At 37.0% G+C, this 21,172-nt stretch overlaps 1 protein-coding gene across 2 annotated transcripts in view; it reads left to right on the top strand.

Annotated features, from left to right (window-relative positions):
* The window catches only part of LOC149193996 (NADH dehydrogenase ubiquinone 1 alpha subcomplex subunit), a 35,515-nt gene extending 23,239 nt beyond the window's left edge, over positions 1 to 12,276 (top strand). Inside the window, exon 3 of one of the 2 annotated variants that reach the window (XM_089404987.1) lies at positions 11,946 to 12,276. The gene's annotated coding sequence lies outside the window, so the exon portion shown is untranslated. Of the gene's footprint in view, positions 1 to 9,851 lie in introns of both variants that reach the window. The other variant, XM_089404988.1, reaches the window with a different exon arrangement.
* Positions 12,277 to 21,172: the final 8,896 nt, after the last annotated feature.

Here is a 21,172-nt window from a genome sequence, read left to right as displayed (position 1 = left end):
AAGGACACATGGTCAGTTGAACCCGAAGAATGGAGGTGGAATAAGGGCCTATAATGTGAGATGGAAAGTGGTAAGCTTGGAATAGGGAGATATGGGACTACACTGTATCAATCTAAGTTTTCCAAGTAGTTCCCCCCTAAAGCCATTGGGCCATTAGGGGTAATCCCATTGGTTTATGGTTGAAAATTAACCCCCCATTTAAGATAAGGGAACAAGATTACAGTCAAAACCCTTCCTTCTTCCAAGGTACCCCATAATCCATGCCAAATGCACAAAATACTAACAAGCGTAAGCACTTGAATGCAAAAGGAATAAAGTACCGTTTGACCAAAATCCCACCTTCCAACATGTGCTCTTGACAAATGGGCAAGGAAACATATGACTGATGTAGGTGGAGATATAAATGACACATCAGATCGACTACTTGGTGGCTATTAGGGGCTGTTGGTTGTCAATTGGAAGAGATAAGTAGGAGAAAATTCTCCTTTGGGGTCACCCACTTTTGGTGGGTAATAGGCCCTGTCTATCGCCTCTTGGTCTTGTTGGCTCCCTAGTGGGTAATTGTCTTGGTGGCTTCCTTTGCCTCTATACGCGATTTGTGCTGGGTACCTTATGCCTGAGTTAGCCGACATTCAACTTGTTCTCAACGTGCATGGTTCAAACCCTGGAGATCCTTGTCGATGTCCTTGATCAGCTGGTGTTTGATCACGTCCACATTATTGCGATTTCTCCTTTCGAACCATGTCCACATTGTCATGATTTCTCTCATCGAATCACGTCCACCTTGTCGCGATTTCTCTCGTCGAATCATGTCCACCCTGTCGCGATTTCTCTCGTCGAATCATGTCCACCCTGTCGTGATTTCTCTCGTCGAATCACGTCCACCCTGTCGCGATTTCTCTTGTCGAATCATGTCCACCTTGTCGCGATTTCTCTCGTCGAATCACATCCATGATTGGCGGCCCCTCACTATTTGGCAATTGGGTTGGTAGCTAAGTGGCTTGATTGTCACCGCCTCTGTTTCCTCAACTTGTTGTGTTGACTGCTTCACTTGCAACCCCCGACTGCCTATGGATTTGCATTGCTTGGTGTTGTTTGGTCGACTAGCCGATCTTGGTGGTTGTTGGGTCTTTGTGGCAATTGACTGCTCTAATGGCTGGTGGGTTGTCAAATTTGCTGGCCATGATCTTGCAGTGATTTTTTTTGTTTACTTAAATAATTCCGTGGCTACAAAAAAAATATAGCCTGGATAAAAAATTTCTCGGTCGCTTTTTTTTTGTTTTTGTTTGGTTTGTATGATCCTCGGCAAACTTGGGGCCGACATTTTGGTACAAACTCGGCATATGCGATTATGAGATCGATAAAGAGTTGAAGCTCTAATACCATGTTAGAATCTACACGAACCCAACACTTGGTATTTAATTCCAAGCAATTAATTAGTGAACAAATACATGGCTAAGTTCCTAACACATAATATTCAACGGAAGCAAATTACACGATTTGAATCGCAACGAGAGACATATTTCTGCCCAACAAATCAATTAATATTTCATAAAACTTAGAAATTAGATGGGCCTCTTTCCTAGGATAATGGCCCCGTTACCCACCATTTTGTGGGTGATATCCTTAGGATAATTCTTTTCTCCAAGATGGTCCTCAGCGAACAGCCAACAACGCCTTGCAACCACCAACTAGCTCGTTGTGCCACTTCTTTGCCACCTGAGCCAACCATGTAGTCCCTCACCCATCTTTCATGATCGTATGTTTGAAGGTGGGCCTCCTGAACCTAAATGTATGCCTTGTCATTTGGTAATTGAGTATTGTAGTTTGCTTATCATGGACACTTCTGGGCATGGATTAATGGGGGGATTCGACGGAAATAATGGGCTAGGTCTATGCTCTTGTCCCCTAGACCCTTTTTGGATATTAACCTTGGATTCTAGTCCCGTGGGATCTCTTTTATTGACCATTTGGCTTTAGGGATGGTATTTCATGGGAAACCCTGATTTTGGTTGCGTGGTCTCGCTCCCTCATCCACATATATTGCCCACTTTCCACTCATTATGACCCCATTCATTATTTCTCTCACATTCCTCCACTGAGTCCACATAGGGCTAGCTCTCCCCTTCCCCTTGCCCACAGTTTGGGTCGGGCCTGGAATGATGCCCCAGAGGTTGATGTATCTTAAAAGGAAAGTAAAAGCATAATTGGCCACATTCAACAGGAAAATGTACCACAAAATGCAAAAGATGGCTGGGACAAACATATTTAGCACCACGCAAAAGCCACTACATGAGCTCTACCCCATCATCATGGCCATCACCTTGGTTCCTACAGGCTCTATGAGCTTCCTTCATCATATAGGAACCCATGATTGTCCCAACCCTTGGTGGGCAATGGACCGTCCTACCTTAAAAGGCGGTATCCACTGCTATATCTCACACATTATGCTCTTACCCCTTGAGCCTCGAGCAGTTAATTAAAGAAAAATCATAAAAGGGCAACAAACATATAAAGAAGGGTGGAAAAATCAAGGCCGGGACATCTCATGTACCATGATTGCCCCCTCCTATACATTATATACCCAAGTGTGGGCTTCCCTTTTACTAGCTACCCTTGTACCCAAGCATGTGGCCCAAGACTGCCTCTTTTCATTCCCTACTCCATCCATCTCTTTATCACATGCCACCACCTTTTAAAGGATGTACCTTGGACACATTATCCCCTTTGAAGTAGAAACCATCTAATGGGATACTTGGTTAACCCTATTTGGAACTTGGAGACATTAGCACTTACCAAAGCCCATTATGGAAGGGCAGGCCATTATGAAGTCCCCGCTTGTGTTCCATGGCTTGTAAGCTCTTTTAGTCGATTTCCTTTATGATTTGTTGTACTGAAAGGCTAGGGGACACATTGGATCTTATGCAGGATTGCAGGTGGTCTCCATGTTGGGTTTGGTCTCCCTATACGGGGCCCTAACCCTCCATAGGGATACATTGGCACATGTAGGGTGTGTGTTGAGAGCCATGGGCCTCCACAACGATAGACAAAACCTCATGGATCCCCATAGATGTTCAGAGATTGCTCGAGATTCACCTATTGGACGAGGAAGATGCACCTCGTTTACCTTTGAAAAGCTTGCCCCACAGTTGTACCATGCACTTGGCAGATGACCTAGGACTTGTATGTTGATGTGGCATCCCTTACACTATCATATGAGCCCTTACAAATGGCCTACAGGCATCTTCGACTTGGAGACCCATGAGGTCACTTGTGTGCCCTCACAACCACTGAGAGCACCATAGGTTTATTATGTGGAGGACAAAGGCCCAACCCCTTGTCCATTACTTTTGGAAGTCCAACTCATCATTTTGGCACTTATGGACTTCATTAGGCTCTCATAGAGAGCCCAACGACATGCATTATTTATCATTTGACCTCTTGGGAGGCTTATTATTTTATTTATGAGCTAGTTTGGTGGGCTTGTCTCCAATAGATAGTTATTTGCACATGATTTTGGTTGATGGGCTAATGTAGGCTCAAATTATGTAATTCGAACTCCTAATGAGTGTGTAAATAAGAAAGACATGTATTCATTTGGCATCATCATTTTGGATTGGATCATTCTTCTCTTTTGAGAATTTTGCATTTCTTTCTTGAGGATGAATTTTGATGTTTGGATTGGATTTTCTTATCTTGAAGCTTCTTTATTGTCAAATTGTTGATGGTTGGATATGTTCTCTTACATGTAAGTACACGTATTTACTGCTATTTTTGTTTTACTTTATCATATGCATTGGAATGGGATTTTCGCTATACTAGGGCTAATTGTTGCATTGCATAATTGCGAAATTGCGGAATTATTGTTTCCATATAGCATCTCTAAATGTATGGGCCATGTATGTTGAATGAAATCTCCTAGGCATAATTCTACCATTGAATTTATCTCTATAAGCCATCTCTTTTTGCAAAGCGAAGTATAAAGCTTTGAGGTCACTTCTTCTTGCCCTAAAGGCCAAGCGAAGTATCCCTTGAGGCCTCATTGACCGAGAAATGAAGTCCTTTCTCATCATTCTCCTACTATCTCCCCAAGGGATTAGACACTGATCTACTAATAGGTGGTCACTCAAAGAGCCATTTTTCATCACCTTTCCCATTCTTTTCTAGGTCTAGCCAAGTTGGGTCACCTAGGGAATCACTTTCCCGACAACGTAGCCATAGAAAAAGTTCGATCTCCTAGCTTCTACTGTGCTGGTGTGTCCTCAAGGTCTCCTCCAAAATTGAAGAAATTTGATGGTGGTATTGTGAGGTATCACAAGCCCTAGCTTTGAGATCAAACTTTGCCCTGGTGTTTCCTAGGCCATTACCTCATACGATCTATTTCACACCTTTAAGTGGAAATTCTTGTTTTGATCCTTTTCCCTTGTTTGAGTTAAGATCATCATTGGTTGCTAGACTCCCTCCCCTTACCCTAGGCTGGGTCCACTTGCTCCCGTGTGGTCCCCTTAACCTTTGAAAAGTTAATTCTTCAAGAACCACTTGGGAAATCAAGTGTAGGAAATAATACTGAGAGGGGGGGGGGGTGAATCAGTGTTATCAAGTCAATTATTCATTTTTCAAAATCAAATGATATACGCTACTTCAGTTAATTGAACCTGCGTATATACGCAACTATACAGAAGGAAACCCGCGTATACAATGCAAACCCTTTAATTTACTTTATCTTTCTGATGTTGATTGTTAATCTGTATTTAAGCATCAACTAACCAGTAACCAGAAACAGTAAAACAGAGAAGAAAGACAATCCCACACAAGAACACAAGATATAAGGTGGAAACCCAATGTGGGTGAAAACCACCTGCTGCAATTCGTCTCTATCTTTTCTTTAATTAGAAACTTCTTTTTACAATTGTACTGGTGCAGTCCTTTACCAGTACGCAGGCTGCAACCTGCAGAGAGCTACAACTCTCTCTCGTTTTCCAGCTTCTCCTGGATGGGAGCTACAACCCCCTTAGCTCTTGCACTAGCCAAGATACTAGTACATAGGTGCTGGCCTACAGAAGGCTACAACCTTCTCTTTCTTTCAGGGACCACGTTTCATAAATTTTCAGACTGGATCCACAAATAGCATCAATCAAACATCAAGAATTTCTGCATCACCCAATCACCTTTTCACCAATCAAAACTGAATCAAAATAAACACTTCTCTGACGACTGTACCCAGATCACAGTAACAGTAACCACACACCAAATCTGAACCCAGAACACTGCAGCAATAAACAGAAGCAGCAAGATCACAACTCAAAATATATACGCTACTTTAATAACCTGAAACCTGCGTGCATACGCTTCTGCGTATGGAACAACCTGCGTATACGCTGTTTTCCTTCACTGAACCAGCGTATATACGCACCTTCGCTTCACTGAACCTGCGTACAGATCTATAAAAAATAATTCGCTCTTTCAGATATTCAAACACCAATTAACCCAGATTATCAGTTTTATAGATCAAGCAAGCGCCACATGTAACAGATCAAAATCATACAGAGATACTATCATTCAAGCTTAAAGATTATGATCCATCAAGAGAACTTATCCTTCTCTTTGTGCTAAGGTTCCTCCTTCATTCAGATCCAGATCTGCACCATAACCCAATTACCAGTATTCCAGATCTAGCACTTTATCAGATATTCAACAATAATTCAGATGATCTTTTGCCACATGATCTCCTTCCTCTTTTATAGTTTTAGGCCTTCCACAATACCACGGTCCAAAACCATAATAAACCAATACCATGGACCCAATACCTGGGATCAACACTTCTGACGAGGTACCATGGTCCAAAACCATAGGTTCAAATACCAAGGACTAACTACCACGGACCAAAGATAAGTTCTCCAACATATACGCGCTTTTCCTTGCATGAAAGTGTGTGTATACGCATACGCGCCTTTGAAACGTATAACCCGCGTGTATACGCGTCTTAGTCTAGATGAACCTGCGTATATGTCTTTTCCTTCATTCTGAAAGCCTGAACTGAGATCTGTTACCAAAGAGAGTTGCCATCAAGGACAACACCTGTGCCATAGCTCCAATCCTATGCCATAATGCCAACATCAAGTTCAATAAGGATTTTAGGGATTGCGAAAATCATTTACAAGGCATATTCCTCTAACCTAGCCCTTCAATCCTCATCTCCTTATCCTAGAAAGCTTTGTACCTTGCTTGTAGAGCAAGCAAGCTCCATTCTTAAGCTCCTTCTAGGAAAAGGATCATTAAGGTCACTTCACATCTATTTGTTGACTCATCCTTCACAAGTGACTTTCCATATACTGGGTCTCCTCCCGTCGATGAAAGTCTGTAAAGAGTAGGGAGTTTTAGCTGAGGTGATAGTGGGCGAAGTCTCCATTGTTGCCCTTGACCTAGCAGTTGCCCCTTTAAGAGTCCCTTTTAGGCCCCCTGCTAATTTGAGCGGTAACATGCCCAACTGAGAAATTACAGATTACAATATGCCGAACCAGGAAAATGGCCCAACTGAGAAATTACAGATTACAATATGCCGGACTTGACCTAGAAGATCTGCTTTCTCTTGCAGATATTGATCTCCAAACCCTCTGCACTCTCTCAGACCCTTCACACTCTCACTGAGATGCCTGTTTCAATCCCGTGCAGTTGTTATGTGTCTTCTCCTCACCTTAGCCTTGCTTTTATAACTTTACATTGAGCCAAAACCCTAATTCTAACCCTAACCTTAACCTCAAAGTGATTGAAAGCTAAGATTAGATCTCACCTCACTTGTAATCAACGACTCAAATAAAAATTTATTAACTAAAATACATAATTTACTTTCCTAAGTTTTATTTTAGTTATATAAGCCAACATATTAATATGTGCTTTTTCTTAAGTTAGACTTAGGCTAAGTTACATTAGCAACTTGCGCAACCTAAAGCAAGTGTTCTAAGGCGATGTGGGTGACTTCTGCATGCTTAAACACAAAGCCTGCGCAGAAGTACCTCCCTGAGCTACAAACTTCAAGGAATTGCAATTGGTTGGTCTGCTAATTCAGAGATTTCTGAGATTCTCAATGCTCCACAAGGTGTTACTTTCAAGTTTCCCCACATGGAACCATTGTTAACACCCAAAATTACGCTTATGCAATTCTCATGTTAACTTCTAGATCTGCTCATCAGGTTAGTTCATTGGGGGAAAATCCTTAAGAGGATTGTTGGTATAAATAATAATAATGACAGATCATTTGTTTTAGAGATCTGTTCACACATGGGAACTGTTTCTATTTTTGTAGATTGAGTTTCGGTGTTGATTCATAGCACATTCATGGTTTTACTGATGTATGCTGAGTTTCTTCCAGTTTATACATGTTATTTTGAAACATTGCTATTTTTAAGGGGTGGTGTTGTAGGGCTTGCATGGAAAATGAAAGGAGATATTCTTGGTATTCGGAAGCACACGAGTTGAATTTGCCAATTTTAGTCTATGCTCATATATGTTGCTATCGAGGTTACCTGACACGTCCAAAACGCTCACATGTCAAAAATCTGGCATGTCGGTCACATATTCGTGAAGACACATGCTGGACACCCATTTGGCACCTGTCTTGTTCACATGACATGTGTTATGACACATGCTGCGAAATGTGTGTTCGTCATGTACCCTCAGCATGTCCCGCGATTCAGACATGTGTCCCTCCAAGAGGTCGGAGAATAGAAGCATAAAGGTGGTGCTTGCTTCAAAACCATAATTTTCAGAGTATGATTCTATTGAAATATATTGTTGCTTATATGACACATTAAAACTGGATAGGTGTTAAGCCTTTCCGATCATAATTGATAATCAATGATGGTTTCTTCAAACAAGCTCACTAATTAGGATCACGTGTTGTTTTTGTTGAAATTTTTGATGCTGAAAGAGATAAAAACCTCTTTTGGACAAGGAGGAAAAGGAATACTTTTGGTTGCTTCTACTCCAAGCCAGAAAGTTGTTTGCGCACTTCCTATCTATGTTGGAAACGAAAACAAAAATCTTTGGTGTTGTTCAAAATCCATTGATACCTAACTACTTACTAACAAGATCAGAGGCAAGACAAATTTGTCTGCTTATAACTGTGGTTAAGCTTGGCTAGAACTTTTTACTATGGTAATTTATCTCAGAAAGATGCATGTTAGAATGAGTTATGGTACTCAGGGGACTCGAGTCTCAACTTTGTATTGGCTAGTCAATCATGGTAAATTATAACGACCAGGACTTGATCAAAACCCTTGGGGCCATATATATATATATATATATATGGCTCCAAGGGTTTTGGTCGAGTCATTGTTAAAGCATCTTTGCTATTGAGAGGTCACAGGTTCAATTCTCTCGACACTCTCAGGGTTAGGCTCTGTGGTTGAGCTGGCAGGAAGTGATCCCTTTGGGTGGATCTGCCTGGTACAAATATTCTGTGGATGTAGCGGTCACCAATCTCTGGGGTCTGTGAACTATATATATATATAGAGAGAGAGAGAGAGAGAGAGTCATATGTGTCATGTTTCCGGAGAGAGAGAGAGAGAGAGAGAGAGAGAGAGTCATCTGTGTCATGTTTCCGGGTTGCCGTATCTCGTGTCAGACACTTGTATTTACATGTCTTCCTTGTCATTTTGAGGTGCCTATTTTTCAGGAGGTTCCTATTTTCTAGAAAGATCAATTTGCTGTTTTAAGGTTCCTATTTTTTATGAGTCATTGGTATTTTTAACCCTTACTTTTAGGCATTACCATGATGCTTACAAAGCGATGATTGGTTGCAGAGATGGTGCCGTGTGTCGGAGTGTGAAAAAATCGTTTCCATAATTATAATTTGATGAGTGAGGATGTTGACATGTAGGTGCAAATAAAGATGCAAATAAGTAATAAATTTAATAATATCCCTCACCCGATATATTTTTGGAAAAGATTTTGTCTTATCCATAGAAGTAGTTTGGGTCAAGATTATTAATGGCAAAGGAATTTACTCTTGTCCATCACGAGGGCACACTAGTTGGTGTGGATACACGTAGTCTATTTTTAATTGAACCTTATCCATCCAATTACAGTTATGTGCACCTTGCATGCATCCTTAACTGCTTACATCTAGAGATTAATGCGCTTTCCATGATAGGCTACATCAGTTCCAATGAAGTTCAAAGTTCAATTAGAGTGCGCATGCTTGACTATTCTTGGCCAGTAAAGTTGCACAAGTTAGAAGAAATGATATTTATATCTGTTTAACTAGTTTTCAGATATGGAGAAAGGGATTGGATTTTGGGGTTTCATTTTCCCTTGTACTTGTAATTTGTTTTTAGGCTTTGATCTCAATAATATGAGTAGTTTGGTCCTCATCTTGTCTTTTGTTCTGGCATGTTAATTTTATCTTCTTGCTACTGTAATTCTCCTGCTGGATTAAGTTTATCTGTTTCATATGCTATGTGGATTTGTTCTTCCATTAGTTGTATGAGAATTTATGATCGAATGTTATTCAGACCCCTGTAGGTTCATAGTGTTAGGGTTAGGCTCAGTCTTTTTTTAGTCAGACTTTGTTACTTGCAGCTTTGACATGACAGAGTGCTCGGGTTGCCCTTATGCTACACTTGGTCTTGAAGTGGCCATGATAGAATTGTATGATTCACCAGCCCAGCAGTTACAAGAAACTTGAATTACCTTGATCTGGTAGTATTTATAGACTTGGATACCCCATTGGATTTCTCCACTTGCAGATGGACCTATGTGTTGCTTTTTACTCCGTACCTCAGGGAGCAGGGACTGTTCTTGCCAGATTCAACCTTTCCTCATTGATATATCCTTTCCTCGTTGATTTGCAGATCAGAAGCAGCAGCTAGGGACACCCTTCTAAGGCTGGAAAAGCACCAACCTGGGATGAGATGGTGACACCAAGATGATAATGGACGTTGTGTCTAAAGATGCACCAAGTGGTCTCCACTAACTAATGTAGTCAAGGTTTTTGTGTTAACAGTGCCCTAACATATACTATATTTGAGACACAAGACACTGCACGATAAATCAACTGTAGGGCTTGTGATCAGGTAAAAGGGTTTGCTAGAAGATGATGCTATAATGTTTGGTATTTTGAAACAGTGGATAATCTGTAGCATGTCTTTGGAGGTCAAAATCTTCAACTACATATTCCTTTCATCAATCAACTTTTTGTTTAAGCTTAACTTCTTCTGTTTTTGGTGAATACTGTTAATCACTGCTGTTAGTAAATAAATATGCATGCAATTCAAATAAACTTCGTAGTTAATGAGATGTCTGTATGAGGCCAGCTTTTGTATTGGTTTCCTATGCTTCTAATTTTCATCCCACTTCATTCTCTGATTTCATTGTTTTCAGAGCTATGGTTAGAGTCAATGTTACAAATTGTCTTTTTTCCCCCTTCTTCTGAGGGATCGAGTTAGACCAATGTGTAAAGCTGACTTATGCTCAACATCCAATGCACCTCAACCACTCTAGCTGCAAGTAGTGTAGGGAATGATTCAGTTTAAGGGAGGTAATGAGTCATTTTATCCCGCAGGGCATTGGTCTTATTTTGAACTCATGTGAAAGCTCATTTTATGCTTTCCTGTGATATTTAGCAAAATTTGGCATGTAACATCTGCAAATTGTATTCTTAAATAAGTTAATTACCTTGAGGAAATTGTAATCTCTTTTTTACTGCAATTTAACAAGGTTTAGTTCAAGCATTTCTGTACTTAAAAAATTTCTAACCTAATTTTAATATGCATTTCTAGTTTGAAATTGCACTTAGCGTATCAGTCAGATTGTAAACGTTAACTATTAGACTGACCACTACTGCTTGGAGAATATTAAATATCAGCACTTCACAAATTTTCTTAAACTCTGTTGTAAAATCTATTGCATCGAAATCCATGGTGTTTTGTCTGACAGTATGAAAACAATTTATTGCACTGAGAATTGAGGTGCTGTTTGGTCTTTGTACGTATATATGTTATAAACCAGGGTGGGAGAGATCTCTCTGGTTTTTCTTGATCCCTCTCATAGCTGAAAATTTCAGGGGTTAAATGGAGTTATGTTAGTTCACATACGCTCTTCTAAAAATGGTCTTCTGGGTTTGAAAAAGACATTAAATGGTTCAAAACTTTACTTACCAGGTAAGTGGTGGTATTAGAAACATTAGATACCAGGTAAGTGGTGGCATTACATGTTAAACATTTTTCAGGAATCAAAGTAAACATTTTCACCTTAGTTGGGTACCAGGCAGCGATGTTTGGTTGTGGAAATAATCTTTAGTGCCTCTTAATTGTGTTTATTTATATGACACTTTGTGTTGTCTAGGGGAGCATCAGGGCACATAAAATGAACATTTGGTGAAAATTTTCCATATTTTTTTTCTTAAATAAATTGCTCAAATTCTATAAAACAAAAATATATTTCTCTAAAAATCGTCAAAATTTTCAAAAAATTATATAAAATACTCAAAATTTGATTTTTACAAAAATATCACCAAACATTTTATATTTGGCATTTAAAAAATTAGTAAGATCTGCAAAGATTCTGCATTTCAAGATAAGTATTGAATCCTTCAAATTTTCCCTTGCGTCATCTGTTTTCTAAGTGTTTTTGATGGGGCGATTTGCTTGAGAAAATAGTATTCCACATCTTTATGCTTTAAGTATGAATTGTGGGAACAAAGATGAATTCTAAGTCCCTTGTGTGTGATTCAAGTGGAGGATGTCAATAATTGCATATGGTGTTATCTCTTTATGCTTTGAGTATGAATTGTAGTAGGGGATGACAAACTCTAGACTTGTGCATCTCAACTTTTTCTCCACCAGCAATATAATTCCTGCTTTTCAATGTAGATGTTCAGTATTCTCGTTTCTAATGCTTTACTATCATAATGGAGAGCTGTAAAATAGTTGTGTTTGTTATTGCAGGAGCAGTAGTTGGAGTACTTCAAAAGTGAATTATGGAGAACCTAATAAAATGACTGTGGGACTGAGATTCAATTGCATATATTGTGGGAAGTAAAGCTATTTATGATCATTAGGAGCTCTAATATTTAGTGAATCCTTCGTATCATTAGCATCATATGCTAGGAATGCCTTGAAAAGTATTGGAAATATCTAGGAAGCTCTTTGTTCCTAAGAGTGAGGCACTAAATTTACCAATAGCTTTAAAATCCTACACTTTCAAAGATTTCGGATTTAATTCCTTGACATGCATTGAATTTTCATTTTCTTAGTGGTTCATTATCTTATTGTTATATGTCACTATTTGGGGAATCTTTTTATTTGTTTTATGTTTTTTTTAACATTTTCGATGCATGCTCGTCTCCTTTGAGGTTGCTTTGGGAAATAATTAAAATTGCAGTAGCATTGCCATTGATTAATGATGGGATCTTTAATTGAGAGACTAGTAATGGAAGTTTTGGATTCTAGTACATTTAAAAAACGTGGAGAAAAAAAGCTGAACAAACATATTAGGCCAACGCTTTAATTATTCTTTTGATAGTTCGCCAAGATCTATATTTTGAAAGCATAGAAGATTTGCCTTAACTTGGAATTTCAAGGTAAAGTCGTGGAATTTAGTTTCAGCTTTGACATGCTACAGTTTTTACTATTTATATAATATACTCGTATTTTGGATATGATGCATGCCTGCGAAATTGCTTTTTTAAGTTCGTGTCTTTAATGCCCTCTTGGACTCATAATTCTACACGAGAAACATGTTTTCTAGACATTTGGTAATGATTTTTCCATGTATAACTTTTGTTATTCATTTGACTAGCTTTCTTCCTCTATTAGTTGACAATATTGACTGGATATGTTATCTTTCTATCAAGGGGTTCCACACCATCCGCGGTATTTTAGCCCATATTCTTCCAACAATTGTAGATATAAAGTTAACCTTCAGTTGACCGCCGATATCTTTTGTCCTTGGGCTACTGCTATGCATTCTGAGGTGCACCGACTTCCAACATTTGTAAAGGATTTAAAAAGCAGTGGCATGACTGCCGATATTTTTGGTCATAAATTCTGGTTCCAAACCTTTGCCCCAGTCTTATCTCTGTTGCCAAAAACTCTTTTTATGGTGCATTTGTACTATAAGGCATCGTGATTTGAGTATAATCTTGAAGACTGAGTTGTGTAAACATTTTTTTTTGGGGGTCTTGTCTGCCCGCTTTCAAGCCTACAGAAATGGTGGAAGATTTTTCTTTATGGTGTTTTCGATTCTCTAAGATCTCAACCACCGTGTATCGTTGGGACTCCATTAATTAATTTTTGGGACCTTCGTTGTCCATGCTCGCTGAGTGCTCCATTCAGGTTTGCTAGCGTCTTTTTCAGTGAATGATGCCCCAACCATGAAGCCTTTGGAGTAACCTTCCCACAAGTGCTTTTATTTCCATGCATAACTTTATTGCTAAATTACCATATTTGTTCCTTACCCCTCCTTTGCATGTGTACAAATATTAATCATGAGATTGTGTCTAGTGTTATTGGGACCGGACTGGACCGAACAATAGGTGCCTAATATTCAACCCTATGGCCCTACTATTGCTATGCAAGTCATAGTAATGTTAAAAGTGACATTTTCCTTCATCTTTCATTTTTATCCTTTTACTTAAATTTTTAACATTACCATGAAATGACTCAGGATGTTTGAGAGAGGTTTTGGCCTCGTTGGATTTCATACGGAGAAGGTAGAATTTTAGATCTCCCATAATCTAGCAGACTTAATAGTTTTTCAGGATTTCATGAGGGGATTGCAATGCTTCCATTGGATTTTGTCATGTATAGGGATATCGAAGTAGCATTTAATGAAGAGCACCAATCCCTCTATATATCTTGATGTTAGTGACATTGATTATTGAACTCTTCTATCATGATCCTACTAAAAATGTACCTATAACTCAAACAAAATCGTGAATTGACATGCCAAACATTTTTAATCTTATTTTAATGCTTAGAGGGTGATATTGATGACAACGATCCCAATATAGGCAAAGATTTTGATGATATGTAGGTATTTGTTGTAGTGTGACTTTTTGGATGCTAGAGGCCATCTAGGTCTTGTTTTTTGATGTGTTTTCAGTTCAAAGATGGTTTTCACTCACTGCTATTTTGATTATGTGCACCTTTAAATGCTCTATAAATGAGAACTTTTGCTTATCTGTGTATACATGGTTTGGATTCATATGGATGCACATGAATATATGTGGTTTTCTTTAAAATTTGAATATTTTGTGTGTTTTTGGTTGATTGGCTTTTTTGTTTGGTTTTTTTAATTGGTCTTGGTTCGATTTTACCAATTCTTGGTCCAAGGGGTCTACTGGTTTGATGACGGTATAGTTATGATAATATTGATTGTGTTCATATTTGATGATGCATTAGTCCCATTTGGGTCTATGATTTCCCTTAATGTTTTATAGAGGTGGTCGTCCTTGTGTCAAAAGGACACAAATCTACAAAGATGTTGCCATGTGAGTATGGAGGTAATGCTTACAACATCATACGTTGTGTTCATTAAAAAAATACTCTTTATATAAAATAATATTAGTAATATTATAAGATAACCAAAATATATATACAACTTAAAAAACACACATATATCATACTTAAAGAAATAGAAATATTACAAATATAATATTTATATAAAATTCATATTATGATGCAAATATACACTGCCCCTTGACAATAGGCTACGATATGCTGTAGTACATTGTTTTTTTGGAAACTGATTACTCCCTGTTTAAAGAATGGTTTACTTGGAAACTTACTTGTCTAGTTGTTCCAAGAGTCTCTATTCCCTTTTGCTTAATTCTTCTCGTTTTAAGAATGGTTTACTTGGAAACTTACTTGTCTAATTGTTCCGAGAGTCTCTATTCCCTTCTGCTTAATGCAATATGTAGCTAAAATAGCCATATAAAGAAACCATGTCACTTAATAATCCCTTATGCTTAATGCAATATGTAGCTAAAAAAGCCATATAAAGAAACCATGCCACTTGGTAAATGAAGGGAAAGCTCACCGATTAAATAATAAGAAGCATTACAACCTAATCTATCTACCCTTGTCCTAACAAATTAAGAACCTTGGACATGACAACCATCTTTCTACCAAATTAAAAACCTTGGACATGACCACCATCTTTCTCCCTTAATGCAAAAATTTACTTTGAAACAAAAAATTTAATCACCAAAATCGTTTTTGCATTTGGGGAATTTTGGTTTTGTAGTGATTAAATATGAAAAATCAATAAAATTCATCTTCGTTAAAAATAGTGCAATTATAAGTTTAAGTAATGCGGTTGGTACAATTATGGCATTTGAATGGATTATATGGGTTATAAATGATAGCATTGCATCCGAAGAGGATGATTAAGGGGATTTTAAGCACTTAATATACGAGACTAAGACATGAATGATAGCATTGCATCCAAAGAGAATCTTTTGGGACTTTAAGTACTTAATACATGAGACTTTTAACAATGAAGTTTAACTAAAAGATTAATACATAAGACTTTCAACAATGAAGCTTAACTACAATTATGACATTTGAATGGATTATTGCATCCAAAGAGAATCTTTGGGGTTTTAAGTACTTAATACATGAGACTTTCAACAATGAAGCTTAATTAAAAGATTAATACATAAGACTTTCAACAATGAAGCTTAGTTACAATTATGACATTTGAATGGATTATATAGGTTATAAATGATAGCATTGCATCCGAAAAGGATCATTTAGGCGACCTTAAGCACTTAATATATGAAACTAAGACATGAAAGATAGCATTGCATCCAAAGAGAATCCTTTTGGGACTTTAAGAACTTAATACATGAGACTTTCAACAATGAAGTTTAATTAAAACATTAATACATAAAACTTCAACAATGAAGCTTAACCAAAAGGAATAATATATGTGATTTTCAACAATAAAGTTTAACTAAAGGATTAAAACAAAATAAAACATTCCATTTTAAGAGAATCTTTTAGGGGACTAAAAACACGAAATACATGAGACTTGACTTTCAACAATGAGGCTTAATTCAAGGATTAAAGCAAAGATATTGTGGGAATGGATTTGTGTATATTGATTAAAATAAATTATTTTAAAATTTAATTTAGTGACTAAATACTGATTGTATATAGAATGTTTGATATAATGAATGATATAAGGTTATTTGGTGAATTTATAATTAAGCAAATATTTGGATTGAGCAAATAAAAAAAACACAATGCTAGCTTGAATAACATTATTATGAAAAGAAAGTGTGTACAAGTTGAGGTGCATCAATGCTTCATTGATACACAAAACTCATGCATTGGGAATGAGATGCTCTAAAATGGTAGAGTAGGAATTACTTAATTTGTGTTAAGGGGCTCTTCTAACTTTACCAATATGGAAAAACACAATGCTAGCTTGAATACATTATTATGAAAAGAACGTGTGCACAAGTTGAGGTGCACGAATGCTTCATTAATATACAAAATTCATGCATTGGGAATGAGACACTCTAAAATGTTGTAGGAATTACTTCAGTTGTGCTAAGGGGCTCTTTTAACTTTACCAATATGGATTGAGTAATTAAAACAATTGTTTAGCAAAATCTAGGAAGTTTGATACAAACCAACATATATCTATCTTAACTCTGGATCTACTAAGTGCTGAGAGGGATCAAATCTCTTTTCACTCTAAGAGGTTTTCACTTTGAACTTCACCTACCAAGTTATTTTATCTAGTGGCATCTCACCTATAAATGAATACTTGAAGTTATTTTATTTTTATTTTTTATTTTTAAATTTATTTAATTTGAGTTAGTAAAAATGTTTTAATTTTTTTTTGTATGTAATTTGACCGAGTCAATATTTACATAATAGGACATGACATTACAATATCTCTTCTGTATTGCGCTGGAAAGCGTCTCTCAATGCAATAAGAAACTAGAATTAAATTTATTTGTTTGCAAAGTGTTGACACAAATTTTGAGTGTTTGATAAGTTAACTTTTCTTGTAAGATACGAAAGTCTAATTTTGTATGCAAATTGTCTATCCTTTGTGTGATGCAAAAGCCTATTTTGTTTGCAAATTGTCACCAAAGATCATAGTTGCATTTTGGTTCGGTAGAATTTAAATAAGAATCAACAAAATATAGTTTCACTATAGTTCCATAGATACAAGGTGAGGTCTCAAGATATGGTGAGTTTAAGCTAATATGAATGGTAGAACTATGGATTTTGAAGAGGGTACCTTTCAATGTCACATTAGAATTCTTTGTATTTTAGATGGGAGTGGTTTTTTTTGCAATGGTTGAATTGTTTAGATACATTTTCAAATATGGTTTGGTGTCTAAGCACTTAATCCATGAGGCTTTTGAGAGGTAAGGAACCTAGCACAAAGACCTAAATGAGGTGGATGTTTGAAGCAAATGCAAGTGCTTAAATTGATCAATCTCTAGGGTTAGAAAATTATAGTATTCAACGAAACAAGGACCTTATCTAGAATATTGTGCTAATGAATGTTGTTTCATCTCAAGTATTTTACACGAGTGCTTCGATGAATCTACCATTATGCAAAGGTTTATATCAATAAGATAAAAGGAGATAATGCACATTATATCACATCATTATTAGATATTTGTATAAGTGGATGTCTGTGAATGCCTCATTGATACAAATCCTTTCTATATAATGAGGGATGCTTTGAAATGTTAAGCAAGAAGAATTTGAGATATGAAATGCCAAAGAAAATTTGGATAACTTGTATTGATTGTGTTTTTAAAGTTTCAATCTAAGATGAAGAATTGTGTAATGTTGCTTGTACATGAACATTGTAAAGAGCTGATTTTGTATTGATAATAAACAATAATGAGTATTCAATAGACTTATGTCACATAATTCATGATATAATGTTTGTCATTGCAATTCAAGAAAATAAGCATTTGAAGCATACGATAGATGATATAACATCTCTAGTGGTTGTTCTTTTGTTCAAATTTCCATGAAAATCATTGTGTGCAATTTCATTATCTCTCTCTAATTCACATGCATGTCCATGTATGGGGCTAAAGCCATGCCTAACATGTTTGAGGTGATGGTTAACATGATCTTGAATGACATTACGAACATTTTTGGTCAGAAATTATAGCTAGTGTTAGCTTGATGGTTGTAACTTATACCATTTTTACTTTTCCAAATTGTTTTGCTATATTTTGTGGCTCATGACTGGACGCCCTTAGGTTATAAGGTTTACATATGTAATATAGTCACTATAATGATTTAAGTTAAAAGGTAGTTTTTTTGGTTACTATTAACATTTAGGGATTTTGACAAATATAACCTCTTGAACTCTCCATAAGAGATGCAAATCTCATTATTACTCAGTAATTTCCTTAATATAATATTGTGTTATTGTTTGAATCTCCATATCAATCAACCCTATCCAAGGTTTTGGCATTTACATTGTGTGATAAACGAAACAAAGGCTCGTTAGTAGAGGAGTGGTAAGATTCTTTTGATGTATGATTTGTGATTTAAAGTTCACTATGAACTCTTAGACTTGAGAATTTCACCAAACAAGTGCATATTTTTTTTAAAGATATAGATAGAGATTTGTGTTAATAAAAATGGGATCCGGCCCAAAGCAATACATCTCTTCTGAGAACTCGGATTATCGAAACTCCTTGAAGGTTTGGGTTAGAGAACGCAAGAACAACCCCAAACCTTGCACGGAAACACCCCTCTATGTGGGAATTGATTCCTTTCCAACTGAAGACTTTCCAATAAACCCCTAATATCCAAATACATTTGTAGCATATTCCTTAAATTTTTTTCTTTGAATGGATTTTCATCTTTCCTAGAGAAATACTTTCTGTCCATTTTTTTCTTGGATCCAATCTAAATTTTCTGCTGATTTTGGAGGATCACCATTTTATGCGATAGTTATACTATCATTTTCTAGCTTTTGGTACAAAAGAAGGGGGATCACTATAATTTGATTTGCCCACAAAAGAGCCTTCATGTTGGAGTCTAATGAAGACATGTTCCCAGAGATCACTGTTGCACATTTTCCCTTATCCAAAGATAAGGGGGCCATCTGTGATAGTCTTGTCCCTTGGTGGGGCCTTCTTACTTGCCATTCTCTAATGCGTTCAAAACTGGCACTTTACTGGCCTTGGTGGGAGTCTCAAAAGAGACTGTTGCTTCTCGAGGAACATCGGTCTTGGGCTCAGAGATTTTGATGCCTTTGTGCACACGTCTCATTACTATTAACTATAGGGGAGTCCTCCATTGAAATTGAATAATGACCAAAATTTGCACCTGCCCACCATCTAGGTTTTTGAGAGAACTTTGATTTAGACTTCCCAGCTTTGGGACAAGTCTTAAGAGAATGATCGGTCTCATAGCAGACTCTACATCGAAAGGAGACATTTTCATAATCCAGAGATTGAAGCCATGCGTAACTGGGGCAAGAGACTTTATTTCAACAAGGAATCTCATACTGAAGTCCATTTCCACACAAATGCGAGCATAAGTGGGCTTCAAATAGTAATTAGTATCTTCACTATGGCAATAAAATTTGCCTAAAGCATTACCAATTGAAGTTAGAATAGCGAGATTCCACATGTGTAGAAGGAGATTAGGGAGCCTTAACCAGACCAGGGAAGTTGAGATGGAAGCCGAAAGCGGATTGAAAGAGGGGAACCAAAGCTGCATGGAGAGCCCCATGCTTCCCCAAACCATGGACTAGAGTTAGATATCAATGCATGATTGGCAACTTTGTTGAAAACAATAATGAAGAAACCTCTTGCCAGAGGATAAATGTTCAAATCTATAGAGATGAGAGGCTTCTAATGTTCGTTGATCCAAGAATGAAGGTCAACAAGCTTTGACCCCAAACCATTAAACATGCAAATCAGGGCAGCCTCAGAAAAAAACAAAAAATAACTTGGATTTGCTTAAAGCCTCAACCCGCAGAGAGACTTTGATTGATGGAGCCTCACTGGCAGACAACATTTTGAGCCCAGAGGAGGAATGACGACTAACAAGAAGCTTTGTAATATCACAAAAAGACTAAGCATAAACATGGCGAGAGGCCACCTTGATTGGGGGAGAGGCAGTGGCCATAACACCTGAAGCGATCGCTGAGGGCGATAATGGACCATTCACCATGGTTGTAGAGGAAGCAACTCCAATGTTGGCGGTGGGGATTGCGGACAGGAATGATTGAGGATTAGTCACAGAGGGAGAAGAGAGATAAATCCCTTAGAACACAGATCTTGAATCCAACTGAAGATTGAATGATGGATCTCTGCCGCATCTCTGAAATAAAAAAATTGACAGACGGGGAGTCGAGCAGAGGAAAGGAACAAAGAAAGAGCCAAACTCCATAAAATTTGCCTGAAATGTGGAAGAAGTGAGAGGAGTGGTCGACTAGGACCATACCCTAGTCGTCGACATGCAGGAGATCCACAACACCATTTTTTTCCAATTCTGCATATTACTCTTTATTACCAAGGCTTGCCTCATCCATTAATACATTATGATATATGCGACAAAGACTTAGTGGTAGAGGAGTGATTTGATTTTAGTGAGATGAAAGGTGAAATAATAATAACAAAGTTAACAACTTAACGAGGACCATGATCTTAAAATGAGAACTCTAGCTTTGAAAACCCAATCGTCGACACGCAGGAGATCCACAACACCATTTTTTTCCAATTCTGCATATTACTCTTTATTACCAAGGCTTGCCTGATCCATTAATACATTGTGATATATGCGACAAAGACTTAGTGGTAGAGGAGTGATTTGATTTTAGTGAGATGAAAGGTGAAATAATAATAACAAAGTTAACAACTTAACGAGGACCATGATCTTAAAATGAGAACTCTAGCTTTGAAAACCCAACTTATTTTATTTTAATTTTAATTTTTTATTTTTTATTTTAATTTTTTATTTTTTATTTTTTATTTTTTATTTTTATTATTATTATTATTATTTTTATTTATTTATTATTATTATTATTATTATTATTTTTTTTTTTTGTGTAAAAAACATGAAAAAGGAACTATAAATCAAAAAGTACTTGCGAATCAACTATTAAATCACAACATTTTTTTGAAGTATAGTTTATAAAATCATCTCTAATGTGGAAAAAA

Source organism: Pinus tabuliformis, chromosome 2_2 (assembly GCF_031772625.1).
Source record: "Pinus tabuliformis cultivar Carrire ecotype Pingquan chromosome 2_2, CPIR1, whole genome shotgun sequence".
Classification (NCBI taxonomy): Eukaryota; Viridiplantae; Streptophyta; class Pinopsida; order Pinales; family Pinaceae; genus Pinus; species Pinus tabuliformis.
The sequence above is the reverse complement of the archived record's forward strand: the minus strand, read 5'-3'. Positions and strand labels throughout refer to the sequence as shown.